At 49.0% G+C, this 27,520-nt stretch overlaps 1 protein-coding gene across 3 annotated transcripts in view; it reads right to left on the minus strand.

Annotated features, from left to right (window-relative positions):
- Positions 1-27,520, minus strand: part of Tiam1 (TIAM Rac1 associated GEF 1) — a 403,079-nt gene that overhangs the window by 252,892 nt on the left and 122,667 nt on the right. Inside the window, exon 3 of one of the 3 annotated variants that reach the window (XM_076549156.1) lies at positions 1,139-1,276. The exons of the other annotated variants lie outside the window; for them this stretch is intronic. The gene's annotated coding sequence lies outside the window, so the exon portion shown is untranslated. The remainder of the gene's footprint in view (positions 1-1,138; positions 1,277-27,520) is intronic. 3 annotated transcript variants of the gene reach the window in all.

Below are 27,520 nucleotides of genomic sequence, written 5' to 3' on the forward strand. Positions count from 1 at the left end.
GGAACGCTCATGAAGGACTGGCTGGAGCCCACAGTGCCAAGTCAAAGCCATTGGGTGAGCAGTGACTCTGAGCATCTCTGAGGCAGAGTCAAGGGAGAGAGCAGGGCAGGGAACAGCAGAGGCGGCCAAGAGCAGCAAATGAACAGACCATGCGGGGGTCAGCCCAGAGTCCCCTCCTGATGTCCTGCTCCAATCCTTCACACTCTTCACCCACCATGGTACGTCTCCATGTCTCCTCAGTGACACTGTTGTTTCTGGGTAATTGGCTGAGAGGGCTGATTAGCTTGGCATTGTAACCAAATGACCTGGAAGACATGCTACTGGCCCTCTGAGTCCCCCATATCAGAAAAACAAAATCTAAAAAATACATCTCTATAGGTCCCCTGAAAAACAAGGCCATGCATGGCATGGCAATCTGAGAAGGTCACACTCACAGACCACTGCCAACAGCCTTGCGACCTGGAAGCCCAAAGGCAGCCACACATGAATTAGAAAAGCCTTAGATAAATTCCCAGGAGTTAGCAGCTACGTACAGAAAGCATCATGCTTTCAAGAAAAAGTCCTCCAGTACAGTGAAAAACAAACAAAACTTTACCAACATTTTTTTAAAGAACATCCATTAAGTTCTCAAACCGTTCCTAATGCTGTTTCCACAGGACCACAGAATAAGGCCACCCCGACTTGGGACATACCAAAATGACAATCATCCATCATGACTGAAGCCTTATTGACTTCAAATACATATAACGTATAAACCAAGGCCCAGTTAAAAACTAAGAAGTGGAAGATGGTATAAGGAAAAGTCTGGAACGGAGGTCCATTCTGCTCAAAGCATCCTACTTGATACTGGGAGAGATGAGGAGGAGAGTCTTTTTTAAAATGATTTAGATAGTCCTGCCCTCGAAGAATTTCTAGTCAAGCCAAGAAGACAGGCACTCCCACAGTTCGCTCAAATCCAAGGCAGACAGAGGCAGAGGCTAAAGTGTGATGGGATCTCCAAGGCAGGAGCAATTAATCACCAGCAAGCCAGGCAAGTGACACTTAGCCCAGCTCATGCAAGGCTGTCCTTTTTAAAACAAATCCACTCTCAAAGTAACCATGAAACTGTATCATGCTCTTTGTGTCCCATCACCCTTACCTTTTATCTGGTAAGTCAAAATCCCTGCCTCTCCAGGAAAAAAAAAAAAAAATCTGTTTATCTTTGCCCAGGAGCTCCGGATGTCTGGACGACCCAGCGACCTTGAGTTATCCTTTATCTCTAGGAAATATCTTCCTTCTGAAAAGGCAACAAAAACTGAAGATAATATCCACAAAGCGTTCCAAGAGCATAAATGAAAATAAGCAGGCTGCTTGGTCCATGTTCCACATCTCAGCTGCTGGGCTTCACATTCCACTCAACTGTTAGTGGTGTTAAAAACACTCGGGCCAACGGGGCGATGAGAAAACCATCTGTCTGTAAAACATTTACTGCACTGTCGTCAGAGATTCCCCTGCCCACCAAAACTCACTGCTTAGATTTTACACCATGGCTAACACAGGGGGCAAAAATCTGCAAACACTGGTATGATTCCAATGGGGTCGAGATTTTTATTATTTGTTTCCCGTTTTTTGATAACGCATTGTGCTTAAGAAAGTTGTCATCCCTGGGGGCCTGGGGGTGGATACAGAGGTCATCACTGGGGGGTGCTGGAGATGGATACAGAGGTCATCACTGGGGGGTGCTGGAGATGGATACAGAAGTCATCACTGGGGGGTGCTGGGGATGGATACAGAGGTCATCACTGGGGGGTGCTGGGGATGGATACAGAGGTCATCACTGAGGGGTGCTGGGGATGGATACAGAGGTCATCACTGGGGGGTGCTGGGGATGGATACAGAGGTCAGCACTGGGAGGTGCTGGAGATGAATACAGAGGTCATCACTGGGGGGTGCTGGAGATGGATACAGAGGTCATCACTGGGGGGTGCTGGAGATGGATACAGAGGTCAACACTGAGGGGTGCTGGAGATGAATACAAAGGTCATCACTGGGGGTGCTGGGAATGGATACAGAGGTCATCACTGGGGGGTGCTGGAGATGGATACAGAGGTCATCACTGGGGGGTGCTGGAGATGAATACAGAGGTCATCACTGGGGGTGCTGGGGATGGATACAGAGGTCATCACTGGGGGGGTGCTGGAGATGGATACAGAGGTCAGCACTGGGGGGTGCTGGGGATGGATACAGAGGTCAGCACTGGGGTGCTGGGGATGGATACAGAGGTCAGCACTGAGGGGTGGTGGAGATTGATACAGAGGTCATCACTGGGGGGCTGGGGTGGATACAGAGGTCATCACTGGGGAATGCTGGAGATGGATACAGAGGTCATCACTGAGGGGTACTGGAGATGGATACAGAGGTCATCACTGGGGAATGCTGGAGATGGATACAGAGGTCAGCACTGGGGTGCTGGGGATGGATACAGAGGTCAGCACTGGGGGGTGCTGGGGGTGGATACAGAGGTCAGCACTGGGGGGTGCTGGAGATGGATACAGAGGTCAGCACTAGGGTGCTGGGGGTGGATACAGAGGTCATCACTGAGGGGTGCTGAGGATAGATACAGAAGTCATCACCGAGCATTCTAGGGTTGGATACAGAGGCTTCTTTGTAATATTCTTCAACTTCTTCTAAGTCTGCAATTATTACAAAATACAAACAACACTTGGGACTCTGATGCCTTTGCATGGCATTTCTGATTGACATTTCTGACCACATTGCCCTTGTAGAGTTTGATATTTTAGGTACTGATCCTCAGAACTTGCAGACACAATTCAGGGGCCCCATCAATGCAGCACTGAGAGAGGCAGCCCCCCCCTCCCCCCGAGTGGCACCTTCGCCGGGGTTCATGTCCTCTTCAAGCAGTCCAGGAAGTCTGTGTCTGCAGCCTAAGCTCACCATGCGCAGCTCCTGGCAGGGCTCTCTCATGGTACCCTCCTCTTCAAACTTCTCCCTCCAGTGTACACAGTGTGGGTGGGAGATAGCTACGCCAACCCTAGCTTAGACCCTCACCCCCATTTCCTTGGGACTGAATTCCAGTGAGCCTCCATCTGCCATGCCTGTGAGAGAATCCCGAAAAACGAGTGTGTTGCGGAACTCAAAACCCAAGGCAAACAACAGACACAGCTCCCTCCTGAATTGTACTCAAAAACCAACAAACGTGCAAACCCCCTTTGGGCAACACCAGCTTTCCACAGCGCCCACCCCCCAACTCCCTGCCCCATCTCCAGGGTCACCTAACACAAACTGAGGGCAATGTCTTAGAAGTTATCATCTTTAAAAAAAAAAAGGAAGTCAGGATGACTCGATAGTCTCCCTTTTGGGCAGGTTCCCATCCAGGTATCACTAACATAATTCCAACTTTCAAAACCTCTAGTAAGGTGGGCTACAGGGCGGTGATGTGGAATAAAGAACCCATTGCTGGGGCCTCAAATCATTCTAGCATCTGTTGGACCAGATGACCAGACTCACTGCTGGCAAGTCATTGAAACTATCTCTGGCAGTTTCTGCACATAAAATTGAAATAATGATAGGCTTGGGATCCTACCTCATAAGATTCCCATGGGTGTTAAATAAATTAGTATGTACAAAGGTACAGAACAGTGTCCACTATATATCAAGCACTTTTTAAAGGACTGTCCATTATTATAACTCTGGCAATATACTTATCTAATGCAGTTAATAATCTAATGAACTTGTATTGAGAACAGGCGTTCCAAGCCCTGTGAATCCAAGATAAAAGGAAGTGCAGTCACTGTTCTAGAAGAATCTGCATGTTACCAAATACGGGGACAGAGGACTGGACCACGCTGACACCCCTAAACTTGTAAGTAGAGTTTATGAGTCACAGACAGTGATGTCCCAAGAGGAATTAATCGAAAGGTTTGAACTGTGTGTGTGTGTGTGTGTGTGTGTGTGTATGTGTGTCAAGAAAGCAGACATGTAAAAATGCCAGCAGCAGGCATACACCCCTCAGCCCATCCCTCACCCACCTTTCATTTAAAAAAAAAAAAAAAAAGGCAACAAATTCCCAAATACAGTCTCACACAAAGCCTGAGCTGTCAGAGGAGTTTTTCTGGTTCTGCAGGTAATTCTTTGTGCATACCAGCCACCCTGACTAATACCAAACCTTCTACACAGTCCTGACAAGTCTTCATGCTGTTCTTCAGGACACTGTCACGGCTGGCCACCAACACTCCTGCGAGTGAGACCGGGAATCCCAGACAGGAGCTCACTCTTAGGAGGAGAGGGGTACTCCATCCCATACAGACAATCTGTGTCAAGCGTCTCAGAAGCACAGGTCCTTATGTTTTCTGAAAGGTTGCCAAACACACAAAGGAAGCCTGGTGCGTGGTTTTCAAGCCAGTTTTATGAAATAATTACAAACCTCTATGTGTGTGAGGCTAAAATTATAAATACTGTTAAAAATCCCTGGAGTTCTTTGATATTATTTATTATGATTTTCCTTGGCACCCCCAAAATTCTCTCACCCCTAGGCTTACAGAGCATTTCATCAATTTACATGCTATCAGTGGCGTTCACAGATGGTAAGACCCAAACACAGAACAAAGTCTGAACGTCTTGGCTAAAATCCCAACCACCTGTAAGCGCCGCCCGACGTGTGTCTCTAAAGGGTCTACAGTGGCTCAGGTTCCCTGGCCGGATACTATGGCTATCACCAGGGTCGATGTCGCCAGCACTGGGTGGAGACACCCTGCTCACAGCCGAATGACAGTCAATGGCTAGTGGTTCCAGGAACAATCTTCAATCCGAGGTCAGACTTTTCAAAGGAGGCACTTGCTCTTTAATCCAAATGATTTTTTTTTTAAAGAAATTAATGATCTCTTTAAATGACTGACTGGCCTAATTTTAAACCAAATGGAGAAAGTACTTCCCAGCTCGTCACATTTGTATTTAGACAGGTTCCCTGAAGTCTTGATAGGAAAACAGACAGGAAGGGAGCCAGAGATTAGGGCGAAGGTATTTGGCTTAAAAACATGTATGTATTTTAGCTAACATGGTAGCACACGCTTGGCTTCTCAACCTTGGCCTACATAGTGAAACTCTGTCTTTAAAAATGAAAATAAACAACAACCAATCAACAAAAAGCCACCAAGGGGCTGGAGAGATGGCTCAGCAGTTAAGAGTGCTTGCTGCTCTTGCAGGGGACCCAAGTGTGGCATCCAGTGTCCCCAAACTGCCTCTAACTCCAGTTCCAGAGGATCAGGCACTGTCTTCTAGCCTCCACTCATTATGTATGTATGTACATATGTATGTATGTACACAGTACACATAAACTCATGCAAACAAACACACACAGAGAATAAACACATCTTTGTAAAAATTTTAAAAACAGAAACAAAAAAAAAAATACCCTAAGGTTTATGTTCATATCAGTCCCAGGCCACTCAGAATATTCTAGAAGCACATAGAGTCTGGATGTTTTATTTTGGATCTGTCGTCGGCGTTCTTTTGTTTATATTTTGTCTTTATATTTGTGGCCAGCCAGAATCGTACATTGAGGATCGGCTTCAAAACAGAGAGAAAAAGAAGAAACGAGAGTTTGCCACATACAAATGTATGCCACTGACATACGATGGCCACCTCGACACTGAGAGGACAGACCTGGATGGTGACAGAGAAGAACCTCTCGGGGCCCTTGAGTGACCTTCTTTTTTAAGTAAAAGTTCAAATGAAGGACTCTACTGAGTCAGCTAGAAAGATTCAAAATTACAATGAGCCAGATCTTGGTTTTGAAAGACTTCCTGTTTATAGTGAATAAATTCCCAAAATACAGAGGAATTAGATTTTAATGATCCTCTGCTACAATGCTATTGCTCAATGGAATTTTGGCTAAACTAACTTAACCCTTCCTAGAACCTAGAAAAGTCAGACACAGTAATCTCGTGGAGTCACATTCCTATTTACCACGTGCAATCAGTTTCATTCACGGTTTAGTTTTGTTTTTATGTAAGGGGTTTGGTTTTGGGGTTTTGGGTTGTTGTTGTTGTTGTTGTTGTTTTGTTTTTTTTTGTTTTGGGTTTTTTTTTTTTTGTGTGTGTGTGTGTGTGTGTGTGTGTGTGTGTGTGTGTGTGTGTGTATTTTGTTTGAGGCAGGGTCTCAATCTCATAACCCACTATGTATCCAAGGCTGGTCTTGAACTCCTATAACCCCGCTTGTGCTAAATGACAGGCATTTGCCATCATGCCCAGCTCACCTCAGTTCTATCTCAAGAACACTAACAAAATTTGTTGTCTACCTCTTCTACAGCAGGCCCTGGCTCTCCGAGGATGGCACTATGATTCGAACATGCCCCAAAAGTTCATGTGTTGAAAACTAAATCCCCGACTCACATATTTAAGGTATTTGGAGGTGGAGCCTTTGAGAAATAGTAATATAGGATGGCGTCTTGGGAATGAGGTCTCCAGGATGGGATTAGCAGCTTTGTAAGAAGAGACCGGAGCTGGTATTTTTCCTCAGTGTGATGCCGCTGCCACGCTCTGATGCGTACAAAAGCCTCGTGAGATACCACACCAGGCTCTCTCCACAACTGTGAGTCAAATAAACCTCAATTTTTTATAAATGAGACAGTCTGGGGTGTTCTGTTACAGTCACCAAAAACAGATGAGGAAACATGGTCTCTGGAGGAACCCTCTAAAGCATGACCTGGAAACTTGTTAGAAATGCAAACTTGGCCGGAATCAGAAAGCGTGGAGATGGGACCATCCATGGTTTAAAAGATGTCACCCTAAGCTGTGAGCTCCATTCCTCTTGACCACGGACCTACCATGCTCTGGATTACTCCAGCAGCAGGGCAAATCCCAAGAGGTCTCTTAAACACATTGCTTCCATTGGCTTGGCCAATCATTCCCTCACCCAATGGCAAAAGCTTTCTCCTTTCTTGGATTTCTCTGGACATTTCAAAATGATCTGTCTTAGAATTTACACCCCACACACACAAGCCACTGTTCCCCACATCTGGAGGCTCATACCCCACAATCCATGTCTCTGCCCTCTGACTTCAGGTTATTTGGACTCGACTTTGCTGCACCTGTGGGCACCACCTTTGCCTGATTCCTGAGGGAAACCATTGCCCATCTCCCATCCATCATCCAGGGACCTCACTACTTTTAATGAGCTGGAGGAAAGGCGCTTTCCCTCTCCGGGCTGACCTCTTTGGTGGGGCGGTCCATCTGCTTTCTTCTAGGCACTACCTCACAGTCTGCTGCCGGAGGCAGGGGAGTACCAGGTGATGAGGAAACGGGCTAAGGAGACTTGGGGGTGGGGGGATGCTATTGTTGTTTTAAGCCTTAGAACCGCTGGCGGCTACCAGAAGAAAGGGGGACCTTGAGTTTTCTCCCACACTCCGCAGGACAGACAGAGAAATGAAGTAAGACTCCAGATTGGTGGGGATGGTCGGGAGGGCAGCAGTCTGTACAGGGCAGAGAGGAAGAGCTGCATGCAAGACTGTGTGTGTTATCAGCAGAACACAGAGAGAGAGAGAGAGACCGGAGAACGAAGTGGGTGGGGGTGGACGTTAACAGCCAACGTGAATGCTCTTTCACAAGCAGGCAGAGAAATGACTTAATGGGGTCCTGTCGCTGACAGCAACTGAAACAGGTTCAGAAAAGCCTGAAAGCGGCTGGAGTGTAAAGCAGGAAGGACCATCCTGTTTCATCGCTGGGAAGAAATTCCCAAGAACCCCTGAAAACCCATCAATTATGGACAAAAGCAAGGCTAAGTGGTTCAAAGAAGAAGTTTGCTCCTGGCAGTTGGGGTGGGGCTGTCATGCAGACAAGACTATTGAGATTTTTCTCTCTGCTTCCCCCTCCTACGCGGGGATTCAACCATAACCCCAGTTCTCACCTCAGCATTCCAAATGTCCCCAAATGGAGGCAGCAGCCCAGGGAAGTGAGATGCATGAAATACCCCGGGAAAACCAGAGCGTCCCAAGGAGGGACTGAGGGGTGGATGTCAAAATGACAACAAGAGAAGGAAGAGGAGAAAGAGGAAGAGGAGAAGGAGGGATAGGATGAGGAGGAAGAGGAAAAAGAGTAAGAGGAGGAGGGATAGGAGGAGGAGGAAGAGGAGAAAGAGGAAGAGGAGGAGGGATAGGAGGAGGAGGAAGAGGAGAAAGGAAGAGGAGTAAGGGATAGGAGGAGAAAGAAAGAGGAGGAGGGAGAAGAGGAAAAAGGAAGAGGAGGAGGAAGAGGAGAAAGGAAGAGGAGGAGGGGGAAGAGGAGGAGGGGGAAGAGGAGGAGGGGGAAGAGGAGGAGGGGGAAGAGGAGAAAGGAAGAGGAGGAGGAAGAGGAGGAGGGGGAAGAGGAGGAGGGAGAGATGATATTGACAACTAGAGATTTTGAACGAAGTCAGTCGGTCCTGTCGACTTCTTTACTTGAATAAAGGTGGCTGTGGAGAAAGGGTTTATAAGCTTCTATGAGATGACAGAGAGGGACCAGTCAGTGCTCTCAGTCCAGCCCAGCTCTGCCACCAAAGCACAAAAGCCATTGGGAAATAAAGAAATGAGTGCAGTCACAGGGCAGTAAACTTTGTTTCCAAAGCCAGGCAGAGCCGGTGCTTTGCCAAGTGCTGGGTGTCTCCGTATCTGTGGGAGAAAGGCTTGTTCTAGAACTGTCCTCAGATATCAAAACCCAAGGAGGCTCAGGTGCTTATGGAATGGCAGAATATCTTTATGCATTGTCTGTCCTCCTGTGCACTTTAAATTGTCTCTGGATCGTTTCTGTACCTAAGACAATGTGAGTACATAAATAGTTACCACACTGCATTGTTTAGGGAATGATGACAAGAAAATATCTGCGCATGCTCAGTACAGAGCAAACTAATTTCTCTTCAAAATTACTGACATATGAGAGAGAGAGAGAGAGAGAGAGAGAGAGAGAGAGAGAGAGAGAGAGAGAGAGAGAGAGAGAGAGAACGAGTGAGCGAGCGCTGGGCAAGCAGCGCACACTTTTAATCCCAGCACTCAGGGCAGAGGCAGGCATATTTCTGGGAGTTCAAAGTTAGCCTGGTCTACACAGTGAGTTCCAGGATAGCCAAGACTACATAGTGAAATCTTGCCTAAACAAACAAACAACAACAAAAATCATAATTAAATTCAATTTAAACACACACACATATGATTGAATCAGGTGGTTCTGATCCATCCCAGCACATGTGGAGAGCAGATTCTATGTCAATAAAAACTGGACAACACCAGAAAGTGACTTCATCTGCGCCTTTGAAAAGTAAGATGAGGCCCAGCAAGATGGCTCAGCGCATAAAGGCACTGGCCACCCAGCTGGACAATCTCGGTCCAGTCCCTGGGACCCACAGGGTGGAGAGGCAGAGCTGAACCCCACAAGTTGTCCACTGATGTCTGCATAAGCATGCTGTGGCACACGTGTGCACACGAATAAATAAGGAAGGAAGTAAACAGCAAACAGTTTTTTAAAAGACAGGAAAAAGAAACAAGATGCTCAATACAACCCCATGCTTCTCTTGGATATTTCCTGCTGCATCCTTCTTGCCCTGGCTTCTGTATCTCTTTCTGTCTCCGTACCTCTCACCCTGCCCCATTTTCTCCTCCACTTCCAGCCTTGTCTTTATGCCCCCGAGAAAGAGTCAGTATATAGCTGATTCCCACCCACTTGATCCAAAGAGTAGACAAAGCCAGCCTAGTGCCAGCCAGACCCCATCACAGCCACACTGCTACTTGACACAAGCCTCAGTCAGAGAAAAAGCAGGCAGGCGGACCAGCTGTTCTCCTTCCACAGGGACTGGACTGGAAATGAGGTGAAGATTCAGTCCCACAGTCGTGAGTGAGACTCAGCCAGGCTCCCCTGCAGCATCATCTAGGGTTACATCACCTGAGCAAGTTCAACATCTGGAAACGCACAGAACGGCCCTGGCGGATGAGAGTGGTGCTCGGGGAGCGCTCTTCCGAGTTCACGGTGACTACAAACATGACAGTCACAGATGGTGAGGCCTGGAAGGAGAGCTGTGGTCTGGTCCCTCACCTCCGCACTTCATTCCCTATCGGCGGTTCCTCCGGGGCAAAACTCTCAGGAGCCGGTGGGTTTGCTCTGAAAGCACAACCAAGTTCTAAGGCTGCACAGGAAAAGCTCTAATGAGCCTCAGCACAGGTCAACACTCATTTTCTTTGTAGCACTAGGGCATGCAACACAAGCCCTCCCCATGTGGATATCTTCAATGGCCAGGGGAGTAGTCGAGTGCCGGAGAGCAGAGTCTAAATACACAGCACATGCACGCTCTTCTCCTGCAGGTGGTTTCCATCAACTTAAAAGAGAAGCTGTCCTTTTCCTCCTCAAATTCAAAGGTTCCCCCAAGGACCTGCAAAGCTCTCGGGATGAATCAGGAACAAATGGGAAAATCTTCTTAAGAGTGCCAACACCGGGGGCCAGCTGGGGATGGAGATACAGAAGTGAGAGAAATGGTCCACTCCACATCCAGTGAGCAACCGACCAAAGCATCTCAGGTCAGCCAAGGACCCTCCCCACCTCCTCCGCAACTCACATCCCATTTGATGACTTACAGAACTAGACATTTTTAAAATGTCCATGCATCAGGAAATGATACCAACCAGAACCACACGAGGCTCTGAAGGACAGGTGTCTGGCCGTTGGACCTGGACCACAGAAAAGAGAAAAATCTCTCTTCTGTTGCCACCAGTGCAGATGGACAGGATCTGAGGATCATTTCCTCAGCAGGCAAGAGCCCAGGGAAGAGGAACCAGGAAAAGGTCACGTCCAAACAAATACATCAACCAAACTAAAGGATTTCCAGAATGCACTTGGGACACATCCCGCCTACAGGACGAAGAGAAAGCCGCCGTGGAACTTAAACAGCCAATCACTCCAAGGAACATTTCTGCAAATGTTCCCTGAGAAAGTCCCGTGTGGTCAGTGGCTCCGTGGAGGCAGAAGGCCACCACAAAGAGTCTACCCTGAGAGATGGAGAGCACCCGACAGCTCCCCATCATCCACCAGTGAAACCATGGCACAAAAGAAGCACTTCATATAGAAACAACCGGGGGAGAAAAAAAACCACCCCATGTAAGACGGCTTTCCAAAGCACTTAGCACATGGCCAGGAATTCTCGGCAAAAGCAGGGAGGACTCTTACTATTATTGGTCATTCTGCTAACAGTAATAACTTCCATGGCTGCCAGTGATGCTTGAGTTCCTCCCAGGATGAAGAGCAACAGATTTGTTGGGCTAGCTAAGAAAAGAGTTTTAAAAATCGGAAATCTTCAAATGGTCCTTTCAAAGTCCAGGGCAGGCATGTGTAAGAGCTCGCAGGTGCGCCCTTCCATCCTCTCCCATTTCTAACCCAAGAACCAGGGGATCGATGACAGATGCTGGGAACGGACGCCTCGCAATGCACCACACTGCTTCTGCAGAATGCTTCGGTCTGTTACGAAGGCTGGTCCTCCACCGTGACATGCTGAAAGGAGAGCATTGCAATTGCCTCTTCCGACAGCAGCTTTCTCTGCTTCCAATCTCTTTCCCTTGCACTGCTTTCTTCCTAAGGGCCTGTGACTCCGTGTTAGTGGCGAGGGAAGGGAATTGGTTTTTCGGAACCTCTGAGTGATTTGGGAGGAAAAACAGACCTCTTGCTGGTTTTGGACTGTGCTAGTCACTGTTCTGTTACTGTGAGGAGACGCGACCACGGGTGACTCTTACAAAAGAAAGCAGTTAATCGGGGGCTTGCTTACAGCCTGTCTGTCATCCTCCTGGCAGGGAGCATGTTGGAACACAGGCAGATACGGTGCTGGAGAAGTAGCTGAGAGTTACAGACAGACAGAGGCAGCAAGCCTGCCATGGGATTTTTGAAACCTCAAAGCCTAGCCCCATGGACACACCTCCTCCAACAAGACCACACCTCTTAGTCCGTCCAGGCCACCTGGAAACCAAGCATTCAAATATATGCACCGATGAGGCCATTTCCATTCAAACCACCACATGGACTCTGACCCCGAAGCAGGCTTTCTCTGCCTGTATCTTCCACTCTCCTCTGTGCATCTGAGCCTCGGCCACTGGCCAGGTCTAGCTCGTCTCTAACCTACTCGGCAGCCGCAGCCTTAACAGAGATGTCTTCTCAGCACTCCAACCCAACAGCCTTTCTAATGCAGCCTACGGGGTTTCTCTAAAGGCAGGCTGTGGCCGTCATCTTCCCAAGGAAAGAAAACTTCAGTGTGTTTTCACATTCTGCTGGTAAAATTCAAGCTCCTTGGCATTGCATTTAAAGATGCCTTTATTCGTGTGCTTTTACTTTTTACGTGTATGAGCGTTGGCCTGCATGCATGTATGTACGTACATGTGTATGTATCACGTGTGTGCAGATGCTCCTGGAGGCCAGAAGAGGGCATCGAGTCCCCTGGCACTGCAATGACTGGTGTTTGTGAGTGGCCATGTGCATGCTGAAAACAAGCCCAGGTCCTCTGAAAAAGCAGCACCCGCTCTGAACCACTGAGCCCATCTTCAGCCCCACCCTTGGTGCTGCCTGTAAGGTGAATCCAACTGGACTTGCTATTCTTCTTCCCCTTGAATTGCCCCAAAATCCCACACTTCACCAAACCCTGCATTTCCCAGAATGCCTTCCTCATCCACACCTTCACCCATATCCCCGAGTTACTGGTACCTCTCCACGAACCCTCAGGATCCGCCTCGTGTTGCATGGGGCACAACACGGGACTCAGTTTCCACACCCACGGCATTCCAGGCTATCAGCCAGGGTGCTCTTGCTCGGACACCCACTGAAGCTCCTGCTCTAAGTGTTAGTGAACACATCCACCTTCTCTGTCCAGCTAAGAGGAACCTGAGGCTGGCGGTCTTCCCAGAACCAGCTTCCCTGCTTCGTACCCAGCAAGCGGTCAGTGACTGCAGATAGAAGTCAGAAGGAAGCGAACACACCCTGGAGAATCTCCCCCACAACACCACCTCGAAACCTGATCAGAACATCAGAGAGCTGTGTGGTCATTTGGATGAGAAAGATCCCCCATAGGCTCAGAGTGTCGAGTGTCGGCCCCCAGTTGATGGTGCTATCTGAGGAGGGTGGGGGTGTGGCATTGTTAGAGGAAGCACATCAGCAGGGGTGGTCTCTCAGGGTTCACATCTTGCCTCACTCTCTCTGCTTCGCGCTTGCATTTGGAGCTGCACACTCAGCTTCCTGCCATGCCACCCCACCTTGCTCCCATGCCTCCACCACATGGGCTCTTCTCCCTTGGGAACGGGAAGCCAAGATAGACTCCTTCTTCCCTAAGTCGCTTTGGATCCCAAAGTTTTATCACAGGGATGCAAACGTAACTGATACAGGCTGCCTGGAACGCACTAGTGGGTGTCACAGCTTCAGCCTCGGGGATTCCTAGAACATTATTCTCATTCTAGCTACCTAGAACCCTAAACAAAAAAAACTCCTAAGCTTCTTTTGGTTTGTGAGGCCTGAACTTTTCCATAAAACAAAGATAAACATAGGGATTTGTTTAACGCGTACACCTCAGCACAACCCATCACTAATTACAGACTTCACTTTTAGGAACAGGCTTCACAGGCCAGGAGAGCCTCACGTCCTGAACTGCAGGGATCCTCCAACACAAGTGAAATGGGGGATCCTCGGTCCTTACGTTATTTCAGAACACCTTGTGGTAGTCTCTAAAGCAAACTTAGTTAGCATCTAACAGAATCCCAGAAAAGAGCCACATCAGCAGAGTGGGCACGTGACACTGTAACTCATCTGTCATTGGGATTCTGCCCACCTGTGCGAGAATAAAGCTCTCACGGAGACAGCTCGGTGTGCATCTACAGCTTCGAGAAAGTTTCACGTCTACGGTCATTTCCAGTCACGTTCCATCTACAGTAGGTGTACAGAGGCTTTCAGCGGGACCCCTGGAGACAGTTTGGCTGAAAATGAACCCACACCGGAGGGTGCAGCACAGCTTCCTGGGGAACAGCAGCGCAGGCAGAGGCCAACAAGCAGGAAGCAGTGGCGGTGAGCAAGGGTATCTGCGGGACGCAGTGGCGTGAGCAAGGGCAGCGCCATCGAGGAGGGGAGCTTGAGTCCACCATGAGCACCGGCATTGATGCTGGGGGTCTGGGGAGTAGGGAAAGGTACCGAGAGGAGGCACACAACCTGACTGAAAGGTGCCCTCCGGCTGTTTAGGAACAGAATGGTAGCAAGTGAAAACCATAAGAACTAGTGAGGAAGCAAACACTATCAGGGAAGAGGGTAGGGCTACAACATCCACAGACGGACAAACAGCTGCTGTCCCCAGTCAGTGTTTGTGATCATCTTCCAGCAGGGATCCGACAAGACAAGAGCCATGGGATCCACCTACCCGCAGCTTGGTGGCCTCGAGCACAAAGGACAGAACCACCAGGAGCAGGGCCAGCGCAGGATTCAGATGAAAAGATCACTCAGCACCTTTTCAGGCAAGCTCCACGGAAGCTATTACCCGAAAAGTCAGCAATAAATGTGGCTCCGCTTTAAACACAGAGTGTGAAGGGGTCACCCCAAACAAAAAGGAAAGCAAGAAAAGCCTCTGTTGGGAGCTCCCCTGGCTGCACGGAGCCAACTCACCCTGCGGAAGAAGAAAGACGCCCGGACACTGCACAGAACTCTGTCTCAGAGAGTGGCGGGTTTTGATACGGCGGGGGGCGAGCCCTCTGAGAACTACCTTCCTTTATTGCAGCTGAAGGACAGAACAAAGAGGGGCCAAGGTCATGCTCTCGGACGTCTTTAAACACAGACCCCCACAGGGTGTTCTATCCCAGTCATCCAAGGAAGAAGGTACGAATAAATTACTCTCCGCAGTCCTGGCTCCTGCTAGCTGGCCCTAGCCGCCCTGAGTATATCTGTGATGGGACAGACTACCATCCTAGAGGAAAGGCAAGCCTGGAATAGCTCGGTCCTGACCATGGGTAAGACCTGAAATGAACCCTAACTCTTCCAACCCCCTCCGACCTTTGTAAACGAAAATGCAATGGCAGCATGTGTGAGAAGCTGAGTCAAGGGTAGCGCTCAATAGGAAACTACCCCTGGGTCGACAGCCGTTGCTCATTCTCCGAGCCTGCGCTCAAAGATGGGAGAACGTTATCTAGAGTGACGAAAGCATTTGCTGGTACTGTAGCCACTGATGTGGCACCATCCAACAGAGTCATCGGAGCACACTGGCAAGGCTTAAACGAGTTTTCAGAAAGCAGGTTTACCTCAAATTAAATACTACCTCCCCAAGATTCTGATCCTGATCTAACTTCAAATCCTGGACAATGCTTCCCAGGGGGTCTGTTGAACCAGCACTGCACATTCAGCACCAACGTGACAGCCCCTCAAATCCTCTGCCTGCAACAACGTGCATTAGAGGCATTGAAAAATTCATAACCTTTACCCAGTGGATCTGTACTTTACATTTTTCATCTAAGGCTATAATAAAAGATGCAAAAGGTTACATGCAAGGGAGGTCCTAGGCTGCACAGGCAGAAAAACAAAACAGGCCAAATAAATCAATTAAATCCATTTAATAAAGCATGTTCTAAGAAGCTATGAGGCCGGCACTCAGGAGGCAGAGGCAGGTGGATCTCTGAGTTCAAGGCCAGCCCTGGTCTCCAGAGTGAGTTCCAGGACAGCCAGAGCTACGCAGAGAAAGCCTGTCTCAAAAGAAGGGGGAAGGGGGAAGGAGAAGCAGCTATGAAGCAATTACCAACAATATAATTGATGCTTTTCTCTTAGAAGAACCCAGGCTACTTGAGAATCTGCAAATGAACAATGTTGGATTAAAAGCAAATTTTAGACTTTGTTATGTAATAAAACTGTCATAGTAGAAAAGAACTCTGGAGGGAAAAAAAGAAGAAAAGAACTGAGCCCAGGATAGCCACATGCCACCAAGCAGATCCCATGGAAACCACTTGGCCCAGAGCATCACACTCTGCTGATATCCCCCAGCCTCTGAGAAGGTAGCTCAGCGGAGGCCCATTAGGGAAAGCTCCTTCTCTGGCTTAACATCCCAAGCTACCGTTTGGCCCTGTCAATCACCTAGTGCACCCAGCCCTGAGGAAGGTGCACCTTGGCCATGCTAAGGAGATGGTGGACTATCCCTTTCGTGAAATACTGTACTGTTCCCTCCCCAGCACAGGCCAGGCAGTAAACCTGCCAGCTTCTCGGAATTACACAGAAAAGCGTTTTTGCTTTTTCCCTTTCATTCCATCTGCTTTCTAAGCGTGTTTTCTCATCGCTCTCCCTCCAAAGCCCCATGGCAGCCATGTGGCTGGACTTCATGCTGGACCCACTCAAACAGCATGACATTTGTCTCCGGCATCCTTCTCCTGCAGCAGCTGCTGGGATTTACAGCTTGTTTCCCTGGGGATTCCCTTTTCAATCTTCATTGGTTTGGTTTCCTTTTTGATCCATTCGTAATACTCTTCTATCAACAAGACTAAGAGCCCAAAGAGGGGAGTCCTAACTTCCCCAGTAACATGGGTTGACTCCGCTGGGATTCCCCAATATTTCCAAGAACACTTGCAGCTCCACAAAAACTACAGAAATTAGCAAGGACCAGTTCGCCGTACCAGAAAGGCTTGTGTGAGGAAAATAAAGGTATTCTAGAATCCCAGACACATCAGCTAATTACCCTAGAGAGTACAACAGTAAGGAAACCCAATAAAGTCTCTGGGGAGGGGTGGGGCTCTTGCAAAATGATGCGTCCATTGAAAGGGGCACCCAGCATGCTTTGTGGCTTCAGAGATTGTTACTGGAGATAACCAAGTAAATACATCAGGGTTTTTTAGATTTATTTTTACGTGTATGGGGGTTTTGTCTACACCTATGTCTGCATAGTGTGTGTGCAATGCCTGTGGAGGCCAGAAGAGGGCACTGGATCCCCCTGGACCTGAAGTTACAGACTGTTGTGAGCCGCCATGTAGGTACTGGGACTTGAACTGGGGTTCTTTAGAAGAGCAGTGAGTGCTCTTAACCATTAAGCCATCTCTCCAGCCCCAAGTGTGCATGTCTTAAGTCCTTGTTCAATGAAGGAGAACTAACCTCCTCCAGACCTCACACATCTAAGAAACAAACAAAGCAGTGTCTATCTCTAAGATCCACATTGCCGTGGAACAACAGAATATGATTTCCTTGGAAAATGGGGTCCTTGGGGGTGTGAATTGGTTAAGATGAGGTCAATGTGGATAAGCGTGGGTCCTGACTCAGTAAATCACAGCCTGGTGATGTGACAGACACATAGGAAGGGAGATTGTGTGGACAGAGACAGGGGCTGGTGCAGCTGCAACCCGAGGAATACTGGGGAATGGACGGGCGTGGGAAGGCCATAAGGATTCCTCCCTAGATCCTTCAGAAGGACCTTGCCTTTGGACTTCTGGCTTTCACAGGACTAAGAGAACAAACTTCTGTCATTTTAAGCCACCAAATTATTGTTGATTTCTTACAGCAGCACAGAAAAATTAATACAGCCTACAAACAAAAAAACCCAAAGCAAATACAAGCCAGACACAGAACAAGATCCTCAAGGAAGGAAGCAGGTTAAGGACACATGCTATTTGTTAGTTCCACCCCAGGCTTCGCGTCGGGGATCAGGATGCTCACAGAGAATGCTGGAGTAGGAAATTAATGACAAGATCTTTCCTAGCAGTTTTCTCATTTGTCAGACTAGGGCTTTCTCGGTGTCAACATTATTCAGTAAGGCCATTAGTGTGCAGAGGCCCAGGCCTCTGTTCCAGATGTAGCCCAGACTCCGATGACATGTACATCACAGAAACACCTGGTTGGTGGTGGTGGTCCTCTGTTTCTCCACCTGGCAGTCCTAACTCACACAAACCTATCACGTCCACTACGACCACCACCAGGAATGTCCTGCCCCATCACCTGGACCTTCCTTTACCTGGCTTCTCCCTCATTCAGCGGTCCAGATAGTACCACCTCACAAAAATCTCCCTGACCACTCACTTTCGCATTCTTTCACCATTTACTGGTGGTTTCCTGTGAACTTGTCTCGAGGCATTAGGGATATGCCAATGAACAAGACGGCAAAGGTCCACGGATCTTATATGCTTTTAAAATGTTTCAAAGATTTACTTTATTTTTAATTGTGTATGTGCATGCGTGCATGCGTGTGTGTGTGTGTGTGTGTGTGTATAAGAAAATGTGTGTGTGTGTGTGTGCGTGCGTGCGTGCGTGCGTGCGTGCGTGCGTGTGTGTGTGTGTGTGTGTGTGTGTGTATAAGAAAATGTGCATATGAGTGCAGTTCCCCAAGCAGACCAGAAGGGGGCATCAGATCACTTGGAGATGGAATTTTAGGCAGTTGTGACCGCCCAATATGGGTACTAGGAACCAAACTCTACTCTCAACCTCTGTAGCATCTATCCAATCTTGGATACAAAGTTTACAATCTTGGTAGCAAAGACATGACAGGCACATGGCATACTAGCTATAAGCCGGATGCTGGGATCAGGCTGGCTGGAACACAGGGACAAGCCACTGAACATCTTCGTGGGGGCAGTTTCCAGGATTTAACAAGTTAAAGCACACATAAGGGCACAGAGAGGAACCATTACCAAATAAACAGGGTAATTGCAGAGCCTAACAAATTCAAGGAAGGGAACACAGCGGAGCATCTGGGCAGGGGAAGGGTCTTTTGGATGGTCCTTAAAGACGTTACATTATGAGGCTTTTCCGTTCTGAGAGATCAGCTGCTGTACTTCGGTTCCCAGGTGACACCATCTCAAGTGTCGCAGAGACACCCAACAACCCTTCTGCAAACAGCCACTCCTTGGCAAGAATCTGGACGCTCCCATAATAAAGATTTACGAATGACAACCCTCTGGCTCCTCTGAGCCCTGGGTCTGGCACAAGGGAGCCACTCCCAGCAAAGGAGGATGAGTTAGATGCTCCCAGTGCTATGACCAACCAAGATCAAACCCAATCAAACGGACACAATCCTTTTAGAATCTTCTGAAATTCCTAAGGAGTTGCCCCAGGCGGGGAAGAGTCCCACAGGCCCGGAGGGCAGCTTGGCAGGGTTCCTCAGTCACAGCTGCAAATGCTGAGTCCCCAGGAGGTTGAAGCCTGCCGACATTTGCACCTAGAGGTGCTTGAGGGTCAGAAGGCACCTGTTTTGAAACTAAAGACTCTGAGATACTAATGTAATGGATGAATAAAGGAAGAAATCTGGATATTCCTGGGTCTGAATGCATGAAGTCAGGTTCCTTTCTTAAAGGTAACTATGGGACAGCCATTCTCAATTGCTTGGCCACAGGCATGATTTCACTGTGGACAGACATTTTAAAACCTCAATCAAGCTGGGGCGGTGGTGGCACACACCTTTAATCCCAGCACTCGGGAGGCAGAGGCAGGTGGATCTCTGTGAGTTCAAGGCCAGCCTGGGCTACCAAGTGAGTTTCAGGAAAGTTGCAAAGCTACACAGAGAAACCCTGTCTCGAAAAACCAAAAAAAAAAAAAAAAACCTCAATCAAACTTTAAGCAGTGCTGGCACTCAGAAGGCAGAGGCAGGCAGATCTCTGTGAGTTCCAGGCCAACCTGGTCTACTAAGCAAGTTCTAGGACAGCCAGCCAGAACTGTTACATAGAGAAACCCTATCACCAAAGGGAGAAAAACAAAAACAAAAACTTAAAACCTCAATCAAAATGCAAAACAAGTAACACTGTAACATGAAGGTCAGATTGATGTACCTTACCAACTACATACTTAGGCAACTTGTAAAATCTTAGTATGGATTGAAAGATGATGAAATCCGCTCTAAAGCTATAAGACTCATGTCCACAGTGTCACATCTATTTAACAGGCAACATGGGATGCATCTCTCTCTCTTTCTCTCTCACTATAAGCGTAGGCTTAAGAACTCTATACCAACTCAGCTCCCTCCTGCCCACCTCCTAATTTCCAATCCTTCTGGTTCCATGAATCGGAAAGAACAGCCTGGTATACAGTGTCTTCCTCAGGCTCCTTCCTCAGGTTCCTGCTTTACATGCACTCATATCTTCAGCATTGAGGCTTGGAGACAGCCCCATCCAGGAAATCCTGGTACCCTCTAGAGGGGCTGGGTGGTCCACCCAGCCCCACATCCATCCACTGCGAGCCACAGGACAGAGTAATCTAACTTCTCAGCCACAGATTGGACTTTATTCAGTAGCCGGTAACTAGAGAGGAAATGCTGGGGGCACCTGGCTAAGTGGTCATTTGGGGGTTCTTTAGGGAAACGTGGGGCTGTTGTGGATCAAATATAGCAGCTTTCACATGCCAGAAAAGTTCTCCAGAAGGAACCTTAAAGCAAGACCCGCAGGCTCAGTGACTAAGATCAGACCTCAGACCCAGTCCTTTGGAGCTTAAGACCCAACTCACCCAAGCAGCAGGGCTCACAGCGGCCAGTGGGCGGGGCGGGGCTGCCAGAGCAGCCAGTCATGAGAAGAAGTGGAACATGCATTCACCAGACTAGGGTTGAGCATGACAAAGGCAGGCCGTTCCATCATGTGAGGACACGGAGGACACTCAAGACATCCTAGACAGTGTAAGCCAGTCACAGAGAAATCCCGAGAGATCCCACGCCTATGCGGTCTCTAGAACAGTGAAGTCCAGAGACAGAAGGTGGAAGGGCAGAGCTGGGGGAGAGGAGAGGGGAAGTTCATGTGGAAGAGACACTTTCAGATGTGAGGAGATGCCCAGTGTGCTGCGACAGTCCCTACCACAGTGCAAATGTGCTCAGCATCACTACTCTGTGCCCTTGAAACATGTGGCTCCAACAAAGAACTTTCTGTTGAGCACCTTGTACTGCAATTAAAAATAAAATTAAACGATCCAAACTCAAGTCTCCTAACTCCCGACCTGAACACCTGGCCGCACAGCCCCTCCCCGAAGCCAGTGGTGAGAAACAGCAGGACCTTTTGAGCCACACTACACAAGGGAGCTCAAGCCAGGGCTCCCCGCTTCTGAGGAATGTAGGGAATTTTAATGAATCTCAGCAAGCTTGATTGGTGCTCAGATCAATAAAATGGAGGCCAACAAAGCCAGGCCAGGAGGTAAATGATCCGCAACAGCCTGGCGTTGGGCACAGGGCAGGTCACAGGGTCTCTCAGACTGAGGACACCCAAGAATCAGTCAGGGGACCAGTGAACTTGCTAATTCTGGTCGGGCTGCTCCAGAGGGGCGTTAAGTTGTGCGTGTGTAGAAAGTGCCCGGGGCACAATGGTACAACATGAGTGCAAGGGTCCACACTAGTCCGAAAGGACTGTCCTCACGGAGTCAGGGCTGGTGGTGCATGTAATCTCAGCATTCAGGAGCCTGAGGCAGGATTGCCATTAATTTGTAAGCTATGTTAAGTGTGGGCTACACAAGGTATTCCAGGCCAGGCGGGGTTCCAGCATGAGACACTGTTTTTTGTTTTTTTTTTTTTTTTGGTTTTTCGAGACAGGGTTTCTCTGTGTAGCTTTGCGCCTTTCCTGGGACTCACTTGGTAGTCCAGGCTGGCCTCGAACTCACGTCGATCCGCCTGGCTCTGCCTCCCGAGTGCTGGGATTAAAGGCGTGCGCCACCACCGCCCGGCGAGACACTGTTTTATACAAACGTGTGTGTGTGTGTGTGTGTGTGTGTACATACATATATGACAGCCAGGGCTACACAGAGAAACCCTGTCTGGAAATACCAAGGAGGTGTGGGTGGAAATCCCAAGGGTCAATGAGATGGCTCAATGCTGTGAAACAAATGAATGCATACACAACCGACCCCCCCCCCAATAAATAAATGTTAAAAAAAAAAGTATACTAAATTTCTCTATAAAATGAATGGTGATTATTAATAATACTCTGTGTGTGTATGTATTAATTATCCTTATAATTTCACTGTTATATTAATAAGTGCCCACAACAGGGCAGAGTGGTTTATCTATTATGAAATGTAGTAAATGACTCCCTCAAGGGTTGACTCACACACCACATCCCACAGCATTCTTTGTTACAACGCCAATTTAAACACACACACACACACACACACACACACACACACACACACACACACACACACACACACCAGTCCCTCGTCTTAAAGGACCAGACAAATCAAACAGCAATGTCATGATATTAAAAGTGAAGAATACAGTGTGTGGCTGTGGCCGAGGGACGAGACCATTCACACTGCTTCAGCGGCTAAACTGATAGACGGACGCTATTTCTGTGGAAAAGCTTCCAACTACAAAACGGATTTATCTGAACTCAGCCCGTTGTAAGCTAGAAACATCTGAACTTGCAATGGTTAATGATATTTGGAGCGACCATGGGTTTATTGGACTGTATGTCAAATGGATTTTTTATTTTTTACAGTGGGTTTACTGGGAGGTAGCCCCATCATGTATTAAGGACCATCTTTTAATTCCCTTTCTCAGGACCTATGATAAGGAAATGGCCCAAAAGTTAGAATTTTACATGGAAATACACACAGGTACAGCAGTGCTTCTTAGCAAGACAGTAAGCATGAGGTATATGCCCTGTGCATTTCAGGCCATGCCATATCATTACAGCCCAGTGAGACCCGCATTTCCCCAACTCCCTCCCTAGGAAGATAAGAGCTTAAGGTGACCCCAGGAGAATCTGCCTTGGCTTTGAAGATGGCAGAAAAGAAACAGGTAGGGACGGAGTTCAGAAAGCGGTACAGCATCACAACCTGAAGGCTTCCACAGCCCAGCAGTGTTCAGACAAAAGCGCAGGAGCAGAGTCCTCTCCATGCCATCCCTGGATGTCCAGGTGGGAGGACGTCCTCGCTGTCCTTAGCCTGTTCTCCTCCTGACAGCCAGCCCAGGCACAGGCAGCAACAGCGGCATTCCACAGACTTCCTCAGTGCCCTCCACGGCCCAATCTGAGGAAACGGACCCTCGCTCGGGTCCCTCACCAGGCTCCAATGGATGGTTAGCTGAGAATTCAGCGCAGCCTGGTGCAGCCTCCATGGTACAGGAAAGGCAGGAAAACGGATGGTTATAAGCCACCAAAGGGCATTTGTGTTACAATCATTTCTTCCTTAAAGGGGGGGGGGGGAGAATATCAAGCAATAATTTAAATTTACGCAGCAAATAGGAAAAGCCAGACAAAGAAAAATCGTAACATTGCCACGTACCTGAAACGCTCTGTAACAGCCCCGGCTACATTAAAGTGTTTGCTTTGGGTGCCTCCATTTTTTCGATTCTTCAGTTTTTTTCCTCTGGATTTTTGTATACACATTTTTGACAAATTAAAATTCCCTAAGAATTATCAGAAACTTCTAAGAATTAAATTCTACATTTGTGTTGTAAAGCGCTCTCCACTCATTCAGCCTCACCGTCGATTTTTTTTAAGATATCACAAAATCCTTTTCCCCTGATCTAAAGAGCATCCTGTGGTTTTTGTATATTCAACCAAACAACAGACGTCCTCTGGTGCTTTTCCAGGAGCAAAGGCGACTGTCTCAGGATGACCTGGTCCGTCATGGTCCTGCCGGCTCCGCTCATCATAGGGAGGGCGGTAGTAAGGATACAAGGACAGTAGCAACCTCTGTGATCCTGAGTGAGCAAGTCCTACCATTGCTTGGTACGTTAGCATGTTCCCTCCTCCCCCACCTTACCCATCTGAGCAGGAGTAACTCACCATTGAAGACCTAACTCTCCCTTAGCCTGCCTCACTCTCTACAGCCCAGAACGGCATTTCCCCAGTTACCCCAAAGACCCTGATGTACAGGCACACTTGCCACAGTTCTTACCAAGAATACGGAGGGCATCTCTCTTTGGTTGGAGGTTTAAGACTTAGATTACTCACTGAACAAAGAGAAAGGATCCCGGTCACTGGGCCTCGCCCTGGAGCTTATCATGCAGAGGGTCTGTGATGGAGCCGTGCTCCCTCAGAGGGTCTGCAGTGGGGATGTGCTCCCTCAGAGGGTCTGCAGTGGGGCTGTGCTCCCTCAGAGGGTCTGCAGTGGGGATGTGCTCCCTCAGAGGGTCTGCAGTGGGGATGTGCTCCCTCAGAGGGTCTGCAGTGGGACTGTGCTCCCTCAGAGGGTCTGCAGTGGAGCCGTTCTCCCTCAGAGGGTCTACAATGGAGCCATGCTCCCTCAGAGGGTCTGCAGTGGGGCCGTTCTCCCTCAGAGGGTCTACAATGGAGCCATGCTCCCTCAGAGGGTCCACAGTGGGGCTGTGCTCCCTCAGAGGGTCTGCAGTGGGGCCGTTCTCCCTCAGAGGGTCTACAATGGAGCCATGCTCCCTCAGAGGGTCCACAGTGGGGCTGTGCTCCCTCAGAGGGTCTGCAGTGGGGCCGTTCTCCCTCAGAGGGTCTACAATGGAGCCATGCTCCCTCAGAGGGTCTGCAGTGGGGCCGTGCTCCCTCAGAGGGTCTACAGTGGGGATGTGCTCCCTCAGAGGGTCTGCAGTGGGGCTGTGCTCCCTCAGAGGGTCTGCAGTGGGGCCGTGCTCCCTCAGAGGGTCTGCAGTGGGGATGTGCTCCCTCAGAGGGTCTGCAGTGGGGATGTGCTCCCTCAGAGGGTCTGCAGTGGGGCCGTGCTCCCTCAGAGGGTCTGCAGTGGGGATGTGCTCCCTCAGAGGGTCTGCAGTGGGGATGTGCTCCCTCAGAGGATCTGCAGTGGGGCCGTGCTCCCTCAGAGGGTCTGCAGTGGGGCCGTGCTCCCTCAGAGGGTCTACAGTGGGGCTGTGCTCCCTCAGAGGGTCTGCGGTGGGGCTGTGCTCCCTCAGAGGATCTGCAGTGGGGCTGTGCTCCCTCAGAGGGTCTGCAGTGGGGCTGTGCTGTGCTCCCTCAGAGGGTCTGCAGTGGGGATGTGCTCCCTCAGAGGGTCTGCAGTGGGGCCGTGCTCCCTCAGAGGGTCTGCGGTGGGGATGTGCTCCCTCAGAGGATCTGCAGTGGGGCTGTGCTCCCCCAGAGGGTCTGCAGTGGGAATGTGCTCCCTCAGAGGGTCTGCAGTGGGGCTGTGCTCCCTCAGAGGGTCTGCAGTGGGGCTGTGCTCCCTCAGAGGGTCTGCAGTGGGGCTGTGCTCCCTCGGGGGGTCTGCAGTGGGGATGTGCTCCCTCAGAGGGTCTGCAGTGGGGATGTGCTCCCTCAGAGGGTCTGCGGTGGGGATGTGCTCCCTCAGAGGATCTGCAGTGGGGCTGTGCTCCCTCAGAGGGTCTGCAGTGGGGATGTGCTCCCTCAGAGGATCTGCAGTGGGGCTGTGCTCCCTCAGAGGGTCTGCAGTGGGGCCGTGCTCCCTCAGAGGATCTGCAGTGGGGCTGTGCTCCCTCAGAGGGTCTGCAGTGGGGATGTGCTCCCTCAGAGGGTCTGCAGTGGGGATGTGCTCCCTCAGAGGGTCTGCAGTGGGGATGTGCTCCCTCAGAGGGTCTGCGACGGGGCCCAGCATGCGTACTTTCAGCAGGCTGTCAGATGCTGATGCAGACATGCTGCAAGACTCCCTGAACTGGACCTGAGACTCTTAGAGGAGAGGCCTTCATCCCTCAGGCCAGGACCAGTGCATACCCCGAGCTCAGGGTTGTCAGGGCTAATTGAGTCGTTTTTTAAGCTGTTTTTATTGCACTTACTAAAATGAACACACAGCTCACAATGGTGGGACAGCTTGCATCTATCTCTTAAATGGACCACAGTTGAATAAGCACACTCTTTTTCCTTGGCCAGACCCCTGTGAAATCAGGGACCCCCAATAAACACAGAATAAAAATGTCATGGACCTGATACCCCCTTTTTCATATGGGATCTTTACGACAGCTCTTCACATTACATGGAACCATCAAACATTCTCTGTTGCTCCAGGCTAAGCCACACAAAGGCAGAAAAGAAGAAAACAGAGAAGACGCGGCTAGTATTTCGTTCCCAACTTCTGTCTGGTAAAAGCCAGAATCCCTTCCCCAAATTCACTTTTATATTCTCTATTCTGTCCCTTTCTTCTCCTTCCACAAGCAAAGAGCGTCAGTGTGTAAATGACCTTCCCATAACAGTGAGCTCTGCCTTTCCAGACACCCCTCCAACCAGCTTGTGAGAAAGCTTGAAGGACAGAGGCAAAAAAGAAGCCACTCCACCTGTCTAGTTGGGAAGGCATCCCAACATGAACGGCTTGAGAGAGGAAGGAGATGTCATCTCTGCTGAACAGTGGGACGAGTCTATGAAATAAGGGGCATACCCACATCCCTGCAACATATTTCTTCCTGACAGCCAAAATCCAAGGCATGACGGGTGACGTGGCTGGGAAGGAATATGGAGTTAAGCTTTAAATGGTCTATCACCTGATCAGATTCTAATTTGTCTCAGTTCCTCCTGTCACTGAGGAGTGACAGTGATCTGATCGGCTACCTCTGCCTCACTGATAAAGAATGCCAGCTGAGGCTTCCCGGAAGCACAGATCACGAGCTAACATCTATGTGAGTACGGCTTCATCCAGCATTGAATTAAGGCCCTTCATCTTTCCCTTCTGATTCCCTTCTGCCCACATTCTCAAAGAGCATAAGGTAGGTAAATTAGCAACGGAAGTTGTACCTGCTGGAGAAATTACCCAGACAGCCCACAAGTCTTTCAGCTCTGACCTTGGCCTCTAGAAAACAAGAAAACCTTTATCAGGAAGAATGCCATCCGTTGTAGTTATTGGTCTCATTAGAGGCTTTACATAAGAACTAAATTTACTTTGCTCTTTCAAACCAAAACCTTCTGAAATGTGCTGTAGTCCCAAATTAACACCCAAGCCATTGGAGGGTGCAGACAGTGTACGGAGAAAGAAGACAAGTGTGTCTCTTCCACCGCTGGCAAAGACAGCCTCTGAAAATAGACCGAGCTGGTTGATTGCTACATCAGCTACAATTGTGTTTTACAGTCTATTCTTATGCTGAGGAGACAGGGCAAACCAAATACCAAACTCTGAAAAACCCAGCCTTTTCCTTCAGAACAGTTTCTCAGAACACAAGAACAGGCAGCAAATAATTAATAAATAAATAAGGAGCGAGCTGATCCCCTGACGGCTGAGAAGAGAGACTTCAATTACGCTTGACGACGAAGGTGATAATTGAATCATATTCCGAATTGACAGATGTGGTGACTGATGAACGTGGCAGGGGGTGTTCTGTTCCTCAGATGTGAAATCATGGGGGGGGGGACTGGCGCTTTGTGTTTCTAACTGTCCAAACCTTTTCACATTTTTTTCCTAAAATTGTTTAACATTAATGAAGTTCTGTAAAATATTTTATAGAACTTCCATATTCAGCCAGGATAAGTAAGGGTCAGATACACAGTCCTGGAGGAGATGGCTAAGACCGGACACAGGACAGGACAGAATGCCTTCCGGACAGCGAACAACCTGTAGCTCGGGATAGTGGTCCCTGGCAGACCGGAAACAAAGGGGGTAAGGGCTGCAATTGAGCCCGTGTCCTCATCGCCAGGACTCGGGGCTGAGAGGTGAGAAGGGACACCCAGGCAGGACCCTGTGGTGGTCCAGTCACATAGCTG

This window comes from Peromyscus maniculatus, chromosome 12 (assembly GCF_049852395.1).
Source record: "Peromyscus maniculatus bairdii isolate BWxNUB_F1_BW_parent chromosome 12, HU_Pman_BW_mat_3.1, whole genome shotgun sequence".
NCBI classification, from domain to species: domain Eukaryota; kingdom Metazoa; phylum Chordata; class Mammalia; order Rodentia; family Cricetidae; genus Peromyscus; species Peromyscus maniculatus.